This window comes from Stomoxys calcitrans, chromosome 2 (genome assembly GCF_963082655.1).
Source record: "Stomoxys calcitrans chromosome 2, idStoCalc2.1, whole genome shotgun sequence".
NCBI classification, from domain to species: domain Eukaryota; kingdom Metazoa; phylum Arthropoda; class Insecta; order Diptera; family Muscidae; genus Stomoxys; species Stomoxys calcitrans.
Window position 1 is genome coordinate 130,416,237 of NC_081553.1, and position 17,705 is coordinate 130,433,941.

The following is a 17,705-nucleotide window of genomic DNA, read 5'->3' on the forward strand; positions in this document are numbered from 1 at the left end:
AAGTCATAACAAAACACCTCATGCAAAATTTCAGCTAAATCGGATAGTAATTGCGCCCTCTAGCGGCTCACGAAGTCAAGATTCCAGATCGGTTTATATGGCAGCTATATCAAAACGTGGAACGATATAGCCCATTTACAATCCCAACAGACCTACATTAAAAATAAGTATTTGTGCAAAATTTCAATTGGCAACATGGCTAGTTCGACTTAAAATGTCATGACGATCAAGAATGTATATACTTTATGGGGTCTTAGACGAATTTTTCGAGGAGTTACAAACAGAATGATGAATTAAGTATAGCCCCATCCTATGGTGGTAGGTATAAAAAGGCGTTAAATTCGGTCGGGCCGAACTTTGGATAACCACCAGAGATTGCTTTTATACCGCATTCATATTTTCGTTGCTTTTGACTTGCCTTCATTCAACAATAGCAAGTAATGCTGTTGTTTTCAAATTCATTAATTTTTTTATGATTGCTTTTTATGTATTGCTATACCCACCACCAAAGGATGGAGGTATATTCATTTTATCATTCCGTTTGCAACACATCGAAATATCCATTTCAGACCCTATAAAGTATACATATTATTGATCGTCGTAAAAATCTTAGACCATCTAGCCATGTCCGTCCGTCTGACCGCCAGTCTGTTGAAATCCCTCATATAAACCGATCCTCCTATTTAAGATCTATAGTCCATTAAAGCGACATTTATTATACGATTTTACTGACATCCTTCTTCAGTTTATCCTAGATAGGTTCCGATTTAGATATATTTAGCTGCCATATAGACCGATTTAAAGTCTTGGGCCCATAAAAGGCGCATTTATTGTCTGATTTTGCCAAAATTTGCGACAGTGAATTGTGTTAGGCCCTTCGAAATTCTTCCTCAATTTAGCCCAGATCGGTCCAGATTTGGATATAAATTCCATATAGACCGATCTGTCGATTAAAGGTTTTGGGACCGTAAAAGGCGTATTTATTATCCGATTTCGCCGAAATTTGGAACAGTGAATTGTGTTAGGACCTTCGACATCCTTCTTCAGTTTGGCCCAAATCAGACCAGATTTGGATATAGCTACCATATAGACCGATCTCTGATGGCAGCTATATGCGCCCCTTAAAAGGCGCATTTATAATTCGTTTTCGCTGAAATGCGACACAGTGACTTATGTTAGGCTTTTCGACATCCGTGTCGTATATGGTTCAGATCGGTCTAGATTTGGATATAGCTACCAAAAAGACGAATATTTTGTTTTACAAAATTTAATAATGTCCGTGGCGAATTTGGTCCAAATCGGACCATATGTAGGCATAAATTATGTATTTTTCAGAAAAGTGGTATATAGGCTTTTCGGACGATCATGCAAATATAGGACTCAAATGACAGGTATTCAAGAGTATAATACGAATACGGTCTGGAAGGAGCAATGGGCTATATATTTTGTTGATGTCGGAGGCGGACTCTCCCCCTTACCACAAAATTTTAAAATTTTGCACAGATTCTTAATGCTGATGTAGGTCGTTGGGGATTGCAAATGGTTCATATCGGTCAGGTTTAGATATAGCTCCCATATAAATCGATCTCCCGATTTTGTATCTTGAGCCCCTGGAAGCCGCAATTTTTGTCCAATTTGGCTGAAATTATGTAATGTTCTGTTATGATTTTCAACGACTGTGCCAAGTCCGAATCGGTCTATAACCTGATATAGCTCCGGTATAAACCGATCCTTAACCAGCTGCAATTTTTATCCGATTTGGCTGAAATTTTGCATGCGGTATTCTGTTCAGTCCGTGTGGACTGTTACTTAAAGGAATGCTCATGAGCAAATTTGGATTACATTTCAATGTATGAGCTCTTTATTGTTCCTCAATGGTAGAGTTTCCGTTTTTCATGGGCAGTTGTGAAGGTTTTGTTAGTTTTAACTCAGCTCAGTTACAACCTATTTATTATTGCAATATGAGAGTATGTTAAGTTGCTTTTATACACTGTTTAGGGATGGTGCTCTCATCCAAGCGTAAAATCAATAATAGACCATAGGTTATTTAAATGTCAGATTTATCTTCTTATCCCAGTATTTGGGTATAAAACCTATTTATGAGTTCATTTGGCAAGTCATCTTTAGAAACCATTAAAGGTGCGGGCACAATGCAACATGTTTCCCAAGAAATGTATTCAAAGAAGATACGCCTTCGTTTGGCTAAATGAAAAATATATTTGCTTGTTTTGCTATTCAAGCGGCAAGGATTCCAAGGACTTGAAAAGAATTTATTTTTTTTTTTCGTTGCCTTTCTCTGTTTGGACTCTGATGTGCTTAATGTGAACTAAAAGGCATATTGACATTTTGGTTACAGTTGTTCAACAAGAGCGTTTAGCCAGGCATGTCAGAAGCAGGATCCATTTTCTCGCAGCAAAGGGGTTGGGCGGGGTATTATGTCAATGGGGCATTTATTTAAACACCAAAAACTCATCCTGTTACCAGGAATCAGTTAGAGTTTTGTACATCCGTAGCGAGTTCTACGAAATCACTGTGACTTGCTAAGCTGAAAGTAGGCAGCTTCTTTAAGGATGAAAAGGGACATCGAGTTATTTGGTATACAAGATTTCAATATTAAACCAAGGATGTACATTTGTAGCATGACTGAACATTTTATTGTAGCACCTTAAGGTGTAGATTGTTGTTCTACATGATTTGAATAAGTCTGGCGCTAGTGAAGTAAACCAGGCAAACAGCAAATGATGGCAAACATCGCACTGTGGGATAGAATCGAAAAAGTAATAAAAAATCTGCCGTTTGGTTAGAGCTGAGGTGTAAATGGGATCACATGCAAATTTTAAAGCGCCTATAACCTCGTCCTATCGAAAATTTGTTCGCGCTGTCAAATCTTTGTTATTGGCCCGATTTCCAAAATTTTTGTGAGACAGGTTTATTGAAACAAGTTCGGCCGGGCCGAATCTTATATACCCTCTACCATGGATCGCATTTGTCAAGTTTTTTTCCCGCCATCTCTTCTTAGGCAAAAAAGGATATAAGAAAAGATTGCTCTGCTATTAGAGCGATATCAATATATGGTCCGGTTTGGACCACAATTAATTAATATGTTGGAGACCTGTGTAAAATTCAGCCAACTCGAATAAGAATTGCGCCCTTTGGGGGCTCAAGAAGTAAAATAGAGAGATCGATTTATATGGGAGCTGTATCGGGCTATAGACCGATTCAGACCATAATAATACAAAATTTCAGGCAAATCGGATAATAATTGCGACCTCTAGAGGCTCAAGAAGTCAAGATCCAACCTCGGTTTATATGACAGCTATATCAGGTTATTAACGGATTTGAATCATACTTGGCACAGTTGTTGTATATTATAACAAAACACGTCGTGTAAAATTTCATTCCAATCGGATAAGAATTGCGCACTCTAGAGGCTCAAGAAGTCAAGAGCCAAGATCGGTTTATATGGCAGCTATATCAAAACATGGACCGATATGGCCCATTTACAATACAAACCTACCTAATAAGAAGTATTTGTGCAAAATTTCAAGCGGCTTGCTTTACACCTTCGGAAGTTAGCGTGCTTTCGACAGACAGACGCGACGGTCATATATTCTTGACCGTTTATAGTTTATTGGGTCTCAGACGAATATTTCGAGTAGTTAAAAACAGAATGACGAAATTAGTATACCCCCATCCTATGGTGGAGGGTATAAAAACATGGAAAAACTCCTCCTGTTTTCAAAATGCAAAACCCTGACTGCGCCCTTGGTTTGTTTGACTTCATATGTCCCTTAATCTTATGCAGAAAAAAACTTTTACATCTAACATTATTTGTAGCCTCCCCAGCCTACAAAATAATGTCGAAAATCCGCGCGACCAGAAGAGATATTCTTGACCTCAACAGGACATTTTTGAATGGATTTTTTAGCTCTATCCAGCGATATAATCGGACCAGAAATGAAGTTTAAATAAAATTTCGAAATACTGGGGTGAACAACTTGAGGGTCCTGCCATGAGGCGCTCGGACTGCATGGAGCCTTATATGATTACGTTAACAGCTCAGCTCTGACCATTTATATTTCCAAAGAGTTATCTCTACCCGTTCTCGAACGGCATATTTTTCACTAGTTTTTGTATTCTATCCCACAGTGCATAGGAGCACGTTTCGTTGGTTCTCCGAAATTGACATTGATTTGAATTGCTATGGCTTGTATTAATGTTATGTGACATTATCTTTTATATTTCCGCAGACGAGTTTCAGCACTTGCTTGTGACATGTCAATAATGTGCGATATTTCGTGGTTACTATGCAGAAATGAAAACAATGCAAAACATTTTTGCAATGTGAAACTATATTTGCCTTCTGGCTTAAAATATATTTCTGACTTGGTTGATGGGATAGCTTTTTTTAGTAGGAAGCTTTTTTGTCACTCCACCATATGTTACATGGGGCGGTACACTAACCTTGTCATTCATTGCTTGGAACATATCTATGAATTTGATTGTCTCCCAGCAAAAATTTTTCATAAAATTGGAAGCATCAACATTTTTGTGAGCATCATGTAAGCACTACCATGAAGCGCAATTGTTTGTTGCACTATTTGGTAACTGTGTTACGAAAAAAATATACTTATCCCAATGCGTGGATTATTCAAATGCAACAAGTAAAAACGTGCTAAGTTTGGCCGGGCCGAATCTTATATACCCTCCACCATGGATAGCATTTGTCGAATTCTTTTCCCGGCATCTCTTCTTAGGCAAAAAAGGATATAAGAAAAGATTTGCTCTGCTATTAGAGCGTTATCCAGATATAGTCCGGTTTTGACCACAATTAAATTACATGTTGGAGACCTGTGTAAAATGTCAGCCAATTCGAATGAGAATTGCGCCCTTTGGGGGCTCAAGAAGTAAAATAGAGAGATCGATTTATATGGGAGCTGTATCAGGCTATAGATTCAGACCATAATAAACACATATGTTGATGATCATGAGAGGATCCGTCGGATAATAATTGCGACCTCTAGAGGTTCAAGAAATCAAGATCCAAGATCGGCTTGTATGGCAGCTATATCAGGTTATGAACCGATTTGAACCATACTTAACACAGTTGTTGGAAATCATAACGAAACATGTCGTGCAAAATTTCATTCAAATCGGATAAGAATTGCGCACTTTAGAGGCTCAAGAAGTCAAGACCCAAGATCGGTTTATATGGCAGCTATATGAAAACATGGACCGATATGGCCCATTTACAATCCCAACCGACCTACACAAATAAGAAGTATTTGTGCAAAATTTCAAGCGGCTAGCTTTACTCCTTTGAAAGTTAGCGTGCTTTCGACAGACGGACGGACGGACATGGTCCAGATTTCAGTTCTCCATTCTGTGCTCTGAATTTCATACATAGTTAAAGCGCATGCAAGTGGAACATTGTCTTATAATGTCAGTGGATGAAGTGCACCAGTAGTGCTGAGTGGCTTGGAGTTTCCTTACAAAACTGCTGACAGTTCAGTTTTTTGATAGATTTTCATATATCACCCATTTATGCAATTTCTATATTGTTCTTAATATATTGTTATTCGGATTTACATTATGCAGACAAGGAGGGGTCCACCGTAGTGCAAAGATTAGCATGTCCGCCTATGATGCTGAATGTCTGGGTTCGAATCCTGGCGAGACCATCAGAAAACAAATTTTCAGCGGTGGTTTTCCCCTAATGCAGGCAACATTTGTGAGGTACTATGCCATGTAAAACTTCTCTCCAAAGAGGTGTCGCACTGCGGCACGCCGTTCGGACTCGTCTATAAAAAGGGAGGCCCCTTATTATTGAGCTTAAATTTGAATCGGACTGCACTCATTGATATGTGAGAAGTTTGCCCCGGTTCATTAGTGGAATGATCATGGGCAAAATTTCCAATTTGCCAAGGAAGGCTTTTACATCATTAGATTTCGATAAAATTTGAAATAGTGGATTTTTAAGCCCATAACAGCCGTATTTATTATCGCTTTTCGCTGAAATTTGGAACAATGACTTGCAATATTTCGACCGAATATGACCAATATCGTGCTATATTTATATACTAGTTGGTTCGGAGCGCTTCGCTACACCCTAAAATGCCTTTTTGTGTACTCCACCATAGGATCGTGGTATACAAATTTCGTCATTCCGTTTGTAACACATCGAAACATTGATCTTAGACCCCGAAATTCTTGATCGTCTTGACATTCTGAGTCGATTTAGCCATGTCCGCCCGTATGTCTGTCTATCGAAAGCAAGCAAACTTTTGAAGGAGTAAAGCTAGGCACTTGAAATATTGCACAATTACTTCCTACTAGTATAGGTCGGTTGGGAAAATAAATCGACAATATCTGTCCATGTTTCGATATAGCTCCCATATAAATCAATCTTCCGATTATACTTTTTCAGCCTCTAGAGAGCGCAATGCTTACACAATTTGACTGAAGTGTTTTGTTATGACTTCCAACAACTGTGTTAAGTATGGTCAAAATTGGTCTATAACTTGATATAGCAGCCATATAAACCGATTTCGGATTTTGACTTCTTCAAACTCTATAGAGCGCAATTATTATTCGACTTCCAACAACTATGTCAAGTATGGTTGAAATCGGTTCATAACCTGATATAGTTCCCATATGAAATGATCTTCTTGAGTCTATGGAGGGTGCAATTTCTATCCGATTTGGGTGAAATTTTGTACAACAACTCTTATGACCTTCAACTTGCGTGCCAAATATTACTTGAATTGGTCTTTAATCTGATATAGTTATCATATAAAGCGACCTACCGATATTACTTCATGAGCCCCTATAGGACTCAATTCTTATCCGACTTGGCTGATATTTTGCACAATGACTTCTACTATGGCCTTCAACATTCAAAAATCGGACAACAAATGCGACCTGTACCTTGATTACAAGAATACATGGACAGACAGACAGACGGACATAGCTAAATCGAATCCGGAAGTGATTCGACTACCACAGTGGTAGTGTAGGGAATAAAAACGGATTTTTTTAAGCTTTTTAAGCTGGTTATCGAGACATGCGGCGCTACGAGTCCACTTCAAATCCACACTTATTGAATTGTTTGGTTTGGCCTGGGCACTTTTTCCTTTCATTGGGGAACAATATAGTCCCTGTCGGCCAACATGACCCAAATGCTAAAAAAATTGTGAAAATGTTATGAAAATCGGTTCATCCGTTTTTGAGTCTATACGGAATAGACAATCAAACTGAAACAAACAATTAAATAAACAAAAAAAAAAAGAGCAACAATTTTATCTGCTGATTTGAGGTTTCAAGCCCATAAAAGGCGCATTTTTTCCCGATTTTGAATTGCATTAGACCCTTCATACCTGTGTCATGTATGGTCCAGATCGGATTTTTGTGTTTTGGGTATGTCATGTGTTGTATTAGACCCCAATAAGGCCTCTGTTATTTCCCGAAATTGACAAAATTTAGAATGGTGAGTAGTTTCTTAAAATCCCTTCTCGATAGAGATACCCACATTTAAACCAAATATTGTTAAAAAAATGTGGATTAAATGTGGGTATCTAAAGTTAGGCGCAGCCGATCTTAATGTGTACAAATTGGGAAGCAAGTAGCTGCAAGTGGACTGTAGGTTTTAGTGATGATTCCATATTGTAAAGTATGGAAAATAAACAGATAAAATAAAAGGCAACAAATCAAATTTCAGTTGATACAGTTTATTCAGTTTATTCGATTTAAAGCCGCAAGTCCTTACCTCCTTCTTAAGTTGATGCTGCACAAGTGATTTAATCGCGGCCCGACAAATTTAAAAGTGTATTGGTTTACGAAAAGGCGAATTGAAAATTTGGCTCTTTGCATATAATGGATAAAGGGTTGCAAAATAAGTAAATCCAGGTGAGAGAAAGTAAAGTTAAAGATACTTAAAACAATTTCAAAGATTCAATTCAATGTTTTATATTTCATGTTAAGATAAGTATAGTTTTGTTGAACATAATGAATTTTTATACCCTCCATCATAGGATGGGGGTATACTAATTTCGTCATTCTTTTTGTAACTACTCGAAATATTCGTCTGAGACCCAATAAAGTATATATCTTATTGATCGTCGTGAAATTTGATGCCGATCTAGCCATGTCCGTCCGTCTGTCAAAAGCACGCCAACTTTCGAAAGAGTAAAGCTAGCCGCTTGAAATTTTGCCTAAATACTTCTTATTAGTGTAGGTCGGTTGGGATTGTAAATGGGCCACATTGGTTTTTGCCATATGTTTTGATATAGCTGCCATATAAACTCATCTTGGGTGTTGACTTCTTGAGCCTCTAGAAATTTTGCACGACGTGTTTTGTAATGATATACAACAACTGTGCCAAGTATGGTTTAAATCGGTTTATAACCTGATATAGCTGCCATATAAACCGATCTTGGGTCTTGACTTCTTGAGCCTATAGAGGGTCTAATTCTTATCCGATCGGAATGAAATTTTGCACGACGTATTTCCATATGACTTCTAACAACTGTGCTAAGTTAGGTTCGAATCGGAACATAACCTGTTATAGCTGTCATATAAACCGATCTGGGGACTTGACTTTTTGAGCTTCTAGAGGGCGCAATTCTTATCCGATTTGGCTGAAATTTAGCATGACGTATTTTATTATGACTTTCAACAACTGTGCCAAATAAGATTCAAATCGGTTTATAACCTGATATAGCTGCTATATAAACCGATCTGGGATGTTGACTTCTTGAGCCTCACGAAAATGTCATGACGATCAAGTATATACATACTTTATGGGGTATATTTCGAGGTGTTTCAAACGGACTGACGAAATTAGTGTACCCCCCCCCCCCCCCCCCATCCTTTGGTGAAAGGGTATACGGGATTGTGTCTATACGGTTAAATATTCATACTCTGTATCTCTCTCTAGGAGAGATACAAAAGAAAATTAATTGGTCTAGTAAAAGAATAATTATTTGCAGCCATCGAAACACTTTAAAGAAATAACATTAGAGAATTTTAGATTTTACAACAAAACAAAGAATTCCTTACCGTAGGCGAAATAGCTGAAGGTTTTTCTGTAAACAATGTCACTAACATTCAATAATGCTAAGTTTATGGCTACCGTTTACACAGTTACAATAAAAAACTCAATTTTGATTCATAGATTCTACAAAGGAATCATTCATTTGCCGATTGGATTTCTTCAGCTTCGGCATGTGTTAAACGAGCCCATTCTTCTTTTTTGTTATTGTTTCCTCGAAATGTTAGTAACTTTCCTCATTCATATTCACAATCAATCTGACGCAGCTCTTGGGCTTGAGTTTTTAACCTGTATCTGCGTTTTGCATCCTTATCTTATATTTTTGGCTAAACATATGATTTTAAAAGCCTTAAAGAAAATTTGAGATTTGGAATTTTAAACAAAATTCGTTTAAAAAGAAAGCTCAATACCTCATTTAATAACCTGATAGGTGAAGTTCATGCTTTTCTACACGCAAAGAACAAATTAGTTGCACTTGAATAAGGACCTATTACACAGCTAATGAAAATTCTTCAGCTCCAGTTTGTTTTGTTGTCAAACACACAGCAAGTGTTTGTAACAATGGTCCCCATATTTCGCATGCTTGCATTTCGACATGCTGTGTAACTGTAAGAAAACATTCCTCCTACAATTGAACACAATTTCACGGTAAGTACATTGTTCCATTTTTTTCTGTTACTTTTTTGGCCTCAGATTTATTTGATGAAAAGAAAATTTCATTAAATTTTATCAAACCTTACAAATCCTTGAGCTTAAGTACTTATGGACAGTGGCAAATGATTGTTGTGAGTGCTTCAGCTAGATTTGATAGTACTTGGGAATAAAAGCGATATTATTAGAAGTAGGAAAACAGTATATGTACATATATATTTTTTTATTATTAACGTGAATCAAATAATTTAAAAAAAAAATAGGCCAAATGGCCTTACATTAGCCAACAAGACTGATATCTAAGCGGAATTGAAAATTGACTGGGCGGATATTTAAGTGTGTGTGTGTGTGTTCAACGACCGTTTGGCAAAACCACAATTGTCCATGCCATCCTGTGTTGGTGTCAATTCATTTACCAAAAACTGTTTGTCGCCATTAAAAAAATGTCCGTTTTTTCTATTGTATTTTCTGAATTCTTCCGTTTCCTTTCAGTGCTAAAATTGTGTATGTCGAACCACGATTACGTGGGTGTTTCTGTGACTGTGCGTGGGAGAATGTAGAGCGTTTAACGTTGGGCAACTACTATGACTCAACATTTGACATTTGCACTCGCTTCAAATTAAAGTGCCCAAATTACTAACAAGATCCCCATTAAGGTAAGTGTTAATTTATTAGTTAACAGGCATTTATAATGCACTGATACGAGTATTGAAGCTAAAACCAAATTAAGAAGGAAATAAAACCATAAATTGATTTAAACTTTGATTTCTAAAAACATTTTTAGGTTTCACGATATTACCTTAAGTTAATACAAAAGATACATTATTACTAGACCAGAAGGTATATCGGACTTTTTTATCTGGCTTAAATTAATATTCTAGTTTCTTTTTTTATATTTTACTAGCTGACCCGGAAATGTCCGCCCATAACGCTGAACTCCTGCGTTCAAATCCTGGCGATAACATCGGACAAAATTAAAAGCGGTGGTGATCCCCTCTTAATGCTGGGGACATTTGCCATGCATGGTCATGTAAAAAATTCTCCCCAAAGAGATGTTGCACTGCGGCACCGCATTCGGACTCGGCTATAAAAAAAGTCCCTTATCATTGAGTTTAAACTTGAATCGAAATGCTTTGATTGATGTGTGAGAAGTGTGCCCCATCTGTTTTTCCATGTTTTGTTTTGACTGTGAGAGTGCAAAAAAAAAAAAAAAATTACCGATCGCATTACCAATTTCCGAGATCTGGTGGTTTTGAAAATTAGAGTAGACACATATTGCCATAGTCAGTAAATATGAAATGTTTGGAGGGTGTTTTGGGTCTGGGGCGGCCACCGGCACTTTACCCTGGAAATAGATATCAAATTCGTTCATTACTCCCAAATACCGTTGATTTGTGCTCCATATTGCTATAATCGGAAATGAAGTTCAGTTTAGGGGGCGCTTTAGGGCGTAGCCCCAAACACTTAGCTCTAAAATTGGATATCAAATTCGTTTTCTACTCTCAAATACCTTTCATTTGAGTCCCATATTGTCATAATGGGTCAATCCACCTATTTGACTTATTTTTGAAAAAAAAGTGCCACTTAGACTTGAACTCAAATTTTAATGTCATATTCGTAATCTACTCCCAAATACCTTTCATTTGAGTCCCATATAGACATGATCGGCTAATATGCCCATTTGGGGGTACTTGGGGGTGGGGGACCTCCCATTACATGGACCAAATTTTTTATGCCATACTTGTAATCTACTGTCGAATACTTTTCATTTAAGGCCCATGTTGACAAGAACGCAAACATATCTGTTTAGAGGAGTTTTTGGATTGGGGAGGCCCGCTGGGTACTTGGACCCAATTTTTAATACGATATTCGCTTTCTAGTCTCTAATACCTTTCATTTGATACCCATATTGTGCCTGTCGGTCCACTTTTGGTTTTGGATGGCATTGTTGGGGTAAGGGGAAGGGACCGCCTCCATCCGATATCTAAAAATTATATAGCCTATGCTTCCTGCCAGACAAACTTACAAAATCTGTGAAAATTTTAAGAAATTCGGTTCAGCTGTTTTTGATTCTACGGAACAAACAAAAAAACCGAGCCCCATATAGTCATAATGATATGCCCATTTAAAGGGACCCCCTATATTTCGATCTGATTTTGTATGCCAGATTCGTAATCTACTCCCGAATAACTTTCATTTGAGGCCCATATTGACATGAACGCCCAATATGTCTGTTTGGGGGAATTTTATGGTTGGGGCGGCCCGATGGGTTCTTAGATCCAAATTTTAATATCATATTCGTATTCTATTTTCCAATACCTTTAATTTGATACCCATATTGTCCCGATCGGCCCACTTTTGATTTTGGGTGGTGCTTTTGGATAAAGGGGGAGGGTCCGCCCCTTTCCGAAATCAACAAATTATAAAGCCTGTTTCTCCTTCCTGACCATATACGCAATCTACTCCTGAATACCTTTCATTTGAGTCCCATATTGTCATGATCGTCCAAAAAGAGGGGGTTTGGGTGGCTCGCCAGTTACTTGGACTCAATTTTTAATATAAAAATCGTTCTCTACTCCTGAATACCTTCCATTCGAGTTCCATGTTGCCCCGATCGGTCCACTTTCGTTTTGGGTAGTACTTTTGGGGTAAGGAGAAGGGTCCGCCCCCCGTCCGATATCAAAAAATTATATAGCCTATGTTTTCTTCCAGATCAAACTTCACAATCTGTGAAAGTTTCAAGGTAATCGGTTCAGCCGTTCTTGAGTCTATACGGAACAAACAAACAAACTGAAACAAACAAACACAAATTCAATTTTATATACAAGAAAAAGGAGATAGTTGTCATCTGGTCACCCCATTTAATGTCAAGTTCCACTGAAACTATCACTGAATATTAGCATACACTTAGGCGTATGAAAACAAGTGAAAAATTGTTCTTCAATTATAGCCCACAAGCACCATACCAGACCGTGTAGACACTTAACTTATGACTTTCTTTATAGCCATTAAACAGTGAAGGCACCATCAGCTTGGTAGAGTGGAGTACCCAATGGTCCCTAACATTTTGCAAAGAAAAGTGATATTAATTGAAATTCCAAGTTCACATGAGAGCCTACTGGAATCATGAGAAAATCTATCGCCGACACCAGAGGCAAATCTTTTGTGTTTTTGAATTAAAACGTAGGAGTAGAATATCAACCGTTGGGGAATTAAAGCTGAGTGCTGAGACTCAGTAGAAATAGAAAAAAGTTTTCGCCACGAAATATAGAGAAAATCGTGCGTGAATTGCGAACAAAGTCATAAAATGTGAAATGATATACGAGTACAACAGTGCGTGAATATGGTCGACCACTCAAAGGAATCGTTCCCCTTGGTGTCATCTATACACAACAAGCATTCACATTTTATTCTTATTTATTTTTTGTTTGTTTTTGGATTTGTCAATGCTCAACGAAGTTGTGTTGCCCAGCGAACCCAATGATAAAGGCGTTGAGTTCGCTGGACAACAACTAAAAATCGTGCTTTATTTTTAGAAGCACTTTATATTATGATACTGTAGTGACTATAACAACATGTGTTGTCCGATTCAAGTCGAAGTTTAATGATAAGGGACCTCCTTTTCTGAACTGTGATTCTCCGTAGCACAAAGGTTAGCTAGTCCTTCTTTGACGATGAATGCCTGGCTTTAAATCCCGAAGAGAACATCCGAAAAATTTTCCAGCAGTGGTTATCCCCTCATAGTGCAGACGATACTTTTAGGCAATCAACCGTGTAGACTTCTCCTCTATGTGGTGTCTGCCGCAAGCCATTCGGACTCGGCCAGTTAAAACTTGTATCGGACAGCACTCATTGACGTGTGAGAAGGTTACCCCCAATTCCTTAACACGTAATAAGGTAAATACGAAAATCTTTATTCAATATGACAACAGTTTGAAGGAACACTCAGACTTTTGCTTCGAAATTTTAATCGATTTAAAGCAAAATCCAAAGACATTTTCTTTTTTAGCCTGTAAACAAGTTATACTCATTTGGCTTCTACTAATAGAACAGTAACTTCATTAATGACCTATTCGAATCCATACATATAAGAAAATGTTTGCTGAGCTTTCGTTAATCACTCTATGTTGTCAAAATTGGATTTCATTGTCAGATAAAATATTTCACCCGTATCCGGGAAACACATTTCGAAGTGTTATTCTTCCAAATATTACATTGAATTGTTTTCTCTTGGGACATATCATGGTGGTGTGCTTATATGTATCCATTCTATTTGTGTTTGCTACATGACAACCGCCATTGATGTCAAATTCCCCTTAGCAATCGTGAAAAACAATTGTGGCGTCAATAAGTTAGTGATGGGAAGGGCTTCAAGATTTGATGGAATTAAAGTCGGTAAACTTCTTGAAGACTTAAGTATTTGGCGACGTTTGAAGCTTCAAATTGAAAGAGTGGAAATTTCACATCAAATACAAAACATTAAAAATAAAATTGCATTTTCTTCCAAACTTTAGAAGGCGACAAAGTTTCCATTCATAAGTCAAACGATTTGTGTAATTTTGACAATGTTCAAATGAGTGTTTTTGATGGTTATTTCATGGATTGGTTAAAGAGGAAGTTCGCTTTATTGTTTTTTACTAAAACAAAACCAAGTAAAAGCGTGCTAAGTTCGGCCGGGCCGAATCTTATATACCCTCCACCATGGATCTCATTTGTCGAGCTCTTGCCACGGTATCTCTTTTTAGGCAAACAAAGGATAAAAGAAAATATTTGCTATGTTATTGGAACAATATCAAGTTATGGTTCATTTCGGACCATAATTGAGCTGAATATTGGAGACCATAGTAGAAGTCATTGTGTAAAAGTTCAGCCAAATCTAGTAAGAATTGCGCGCTTTAGGGGCTGAAAAAGTAAAATAGGGAGATCGGTTTATGGGGGAGCTGCATTAGGCTAAAAACCGATTCATGCAATTTTCGACACTTATGTTAAAGGTAATAAGAGAAGCCGTTGTACAATTCCAGCCAAATCGGACAGTAATTGCGTCTTCTAGAGGCTCAAGAAGTCAAGACCCCAGATCGGTTTATATGGACAGCTATATCAGGTCATGGACAGATTTGAACCATTCTTAATACAGTTGTTGGAAGTCACATCAAAACATGTCACATCAAAACATGTCATTTCAGACGAATCGGATAGGAATTGCTCCATGTAGAGGCTCAAGAAGTCAAGACCCCAGGTCGGTTTACATGGCAGCTATATCAGGTTATGCACCGATTTGAACTATTCTTAACACAGTTGTTGAAAGTCATAACAAAACACCTCATGCAAAATTTCAGCCAAATCGGATAATAATTGCGTCCTCTAGTGGCTCAAGCAGTCAAGACCCCAGATCGGTTTATATGTCAGCTTTATCAAAACGTTGACCGATATGGCCCATTTACAATCCTAACCGACCTACACTAATAAGAAGTATTGTATTTGTGCAAAATTTCAAGCGGCTAGCTTTACTCCTTCGAAAGTCAGCGTGCTTTCGACTGACAGACGGACGGACATGACTACTTCAATTTAAAATGTCATGACGATCAAGAATATATATACTTTATGGGGTGTTAGATGAATATTTTAAGGACTTACAAACAGAATGACGAAATTACCCCCATCCTATGGTGGAGGGTATAAAAACAAGTAGTCAGATGCGGTGCTGTTTGTATATGGCGATTCAAACTTTTGGTCAAATATATTCTAATTATCCGGAGATGAAAAATATCATTGAATTCAGCATTAAGCAAGGGCATTCTTATATACACAGAAAGAAATCATTGCGAGATAAATTTTGGATACCCACCACAGGTATATATGTAAACAACCTTTCGCCATAATCCGGTGAGAACTGCATGATTTATGCCTCCATAGCACCTATATTGAAATATGGTTCGATTTGGACCAAATTCGGCACGGACTTTGAGTGGTCTAACAAGTACAACCATTGTCCAATTTTTTAGAAAAAAATATTGGTCTTATTGGTAGCTATATTTAAATCGATCCAAGATTTTAAATCGAGGGATCGGTCGATATGGCAGCTATTGGGTTGCCCAAAAAGTAAATGCGGATTTTTCATATAGTCGGCGTTGACAAATTTTTTCACAGCTTGTGACTCTGTAATTGCATTCTTTCTTCTGTCAGTTATCAGCTGTTACTTTTGGCTTGCTTTAGAAAAAAAGTGTAAAAAAGTATATTTGATTAAAATTCATTCTAAGTACTATTAAAAATGCATTTACTTTCTTTTAAAAATCCGCAATTACTTTTTGGGCTACCCAATATATTCAAATCTGAACCGATCTGGCCCAAATGGAAGAGGAATGTCGAAGGGCCCATTACAACTCACTGTCCCACATTTCGGAAAAATCGGACAATAAATGCGTCTTTTGCAAATGCAAAAGCAAATTTTGCCAATGAACGTTCCACTACGGAACTGGGGCAAACTTCTCACATATCAATGAGTGCAGTCCGATTCAAGTTTAAGCTCAATGATAAGGGGCCTCCTTTTTATAGTTCGAACGACGTGCCGCAGCGCGACACCTCTTTGGTGAGAAGTTTTACATGACATAGTACCTCGCAAATGTTGCCAGCATTAGGAGGGAAAACCACCGCCGAAAATGTTTATACCCTCCACCATAGGATGGGGGTATAATAATTTCATAATTCTGCTTGTAACTCCTCAATTCCTATCCGATGAAATTTTGAATGCGGTGTTTCGTTGTGACGTCCAAGTACGGTGTAAATCGGTCCATAACCTGGTATAGCTGCCATATAAACCGATCTTGGATCTTGAACCATTAGAGGGCGCAATGCCTTTCCGATTGGCTGAAATTTTGCATGAGGTGTTTTGTTTTGATTTCCAACCACTGCGCCAAATATGGTTCAAATCGGTCCATAACCTGATATAGCTGCCATATAAACCGATCTGGGGTCTTGACTTCTTGAGTCTCTAGAGGGCGCAATTCCGATCCGATTTGCATGCGGTGTTTCGTTATGACGTCCAACAACTGTGCCAAGTATGGTTTAAATCGGTCCATAACCTGATATAGCTGTCATATAAACCGATCTGGGATCTTGACTTCTTCAGTCTCAAGAGGGCGTAATTATTATCCGATTTGGCTGAAATTTACAACGGCTTCTCCCATGACTTTCAATATACGTTTCAAATATGGTCTGAATCGGTCTTTAGCCTCATACAGCTCCCCTATAAACCGGTCTCCATATTTTACTTTTTGAGCCCTTAAAAGGCACAATTCTTATTCGACTTCGCTGAAATTGTACACATAGACTTCTACTGTGGTCTCCAACACTCAATTCAATTAGCATAACAATTCCTATCTTTTATCCTTTGTTTGTCTAAAAAGAGGTACCGGGAAAGAACTCGACAAATGGTGGAGGGCATATAAGATTCGGCCCGGCCGAACTTAGTACGCTTTTACTTGTTTCTCATGGTCTCGCCAGGAATCGAACCTATGCGTTCAGCGTAATAGGCGGACATGCTAACCTCTGTGCTACGGTGGCCTCCGCGTCTTTTATGGGCCCAAAACCTATGATTGAGAGTTCGGTCTATATGGCAGCTATATCCAAATCTGAACCGATCTAAGGTAAAATGTAGAAGGACAGTGAAGGCCGTAGCAGAACTCACTGACCTGAATTTCGGCAAAATCGGACAATAAATGAGCTTTTTATGGGCTCAAAACCTTAAATCAAGAGATCGATCTTTATGGCTGCTATATCCAAATCTGGACCGGTCTGGGCCAAACTGAAGACGGATATCGAAGGGCGTAGCACAATGCACTGTCCCAAATTTTGGCAAAATCGGACAATAAATGCGCCTTATGTGGGCTCAAGACCTTGTTATTGTTTTTCAAATTTTTTGTTATCTATGTAATGTTTCTACATCGGAGCACCTAAGCAATAACTATTAAAATAATCTACAATTTTGTATAGAGAGTTTTTGAATGAC

General features: G+C 38.0%; 1 protein-coding gene across 5 annotated transcripts in view; it reads left to right on the forward strand.

The window, feature by feature from the left end:
• Positions 1-17,705, forward strand: part of LOC106093483 (RYamide receptor) — an 814,074-nt gene that overhangs the window by 106,836 nt on the left and 689,533 nt on the right. For all 5 annotated transcript variants that reach the window (XM_059363997.1, XM_059363999.1, XM_059364000.1 and 2 more), the window contains exon 2: positions 10,193-10,356. The gene's annotated coding sequence lies outside the window, so the exon portion shown is untranslated. The remainder of the gene's footprint in view (positions 1-10,192; positions 10,357-17,705) is intronic.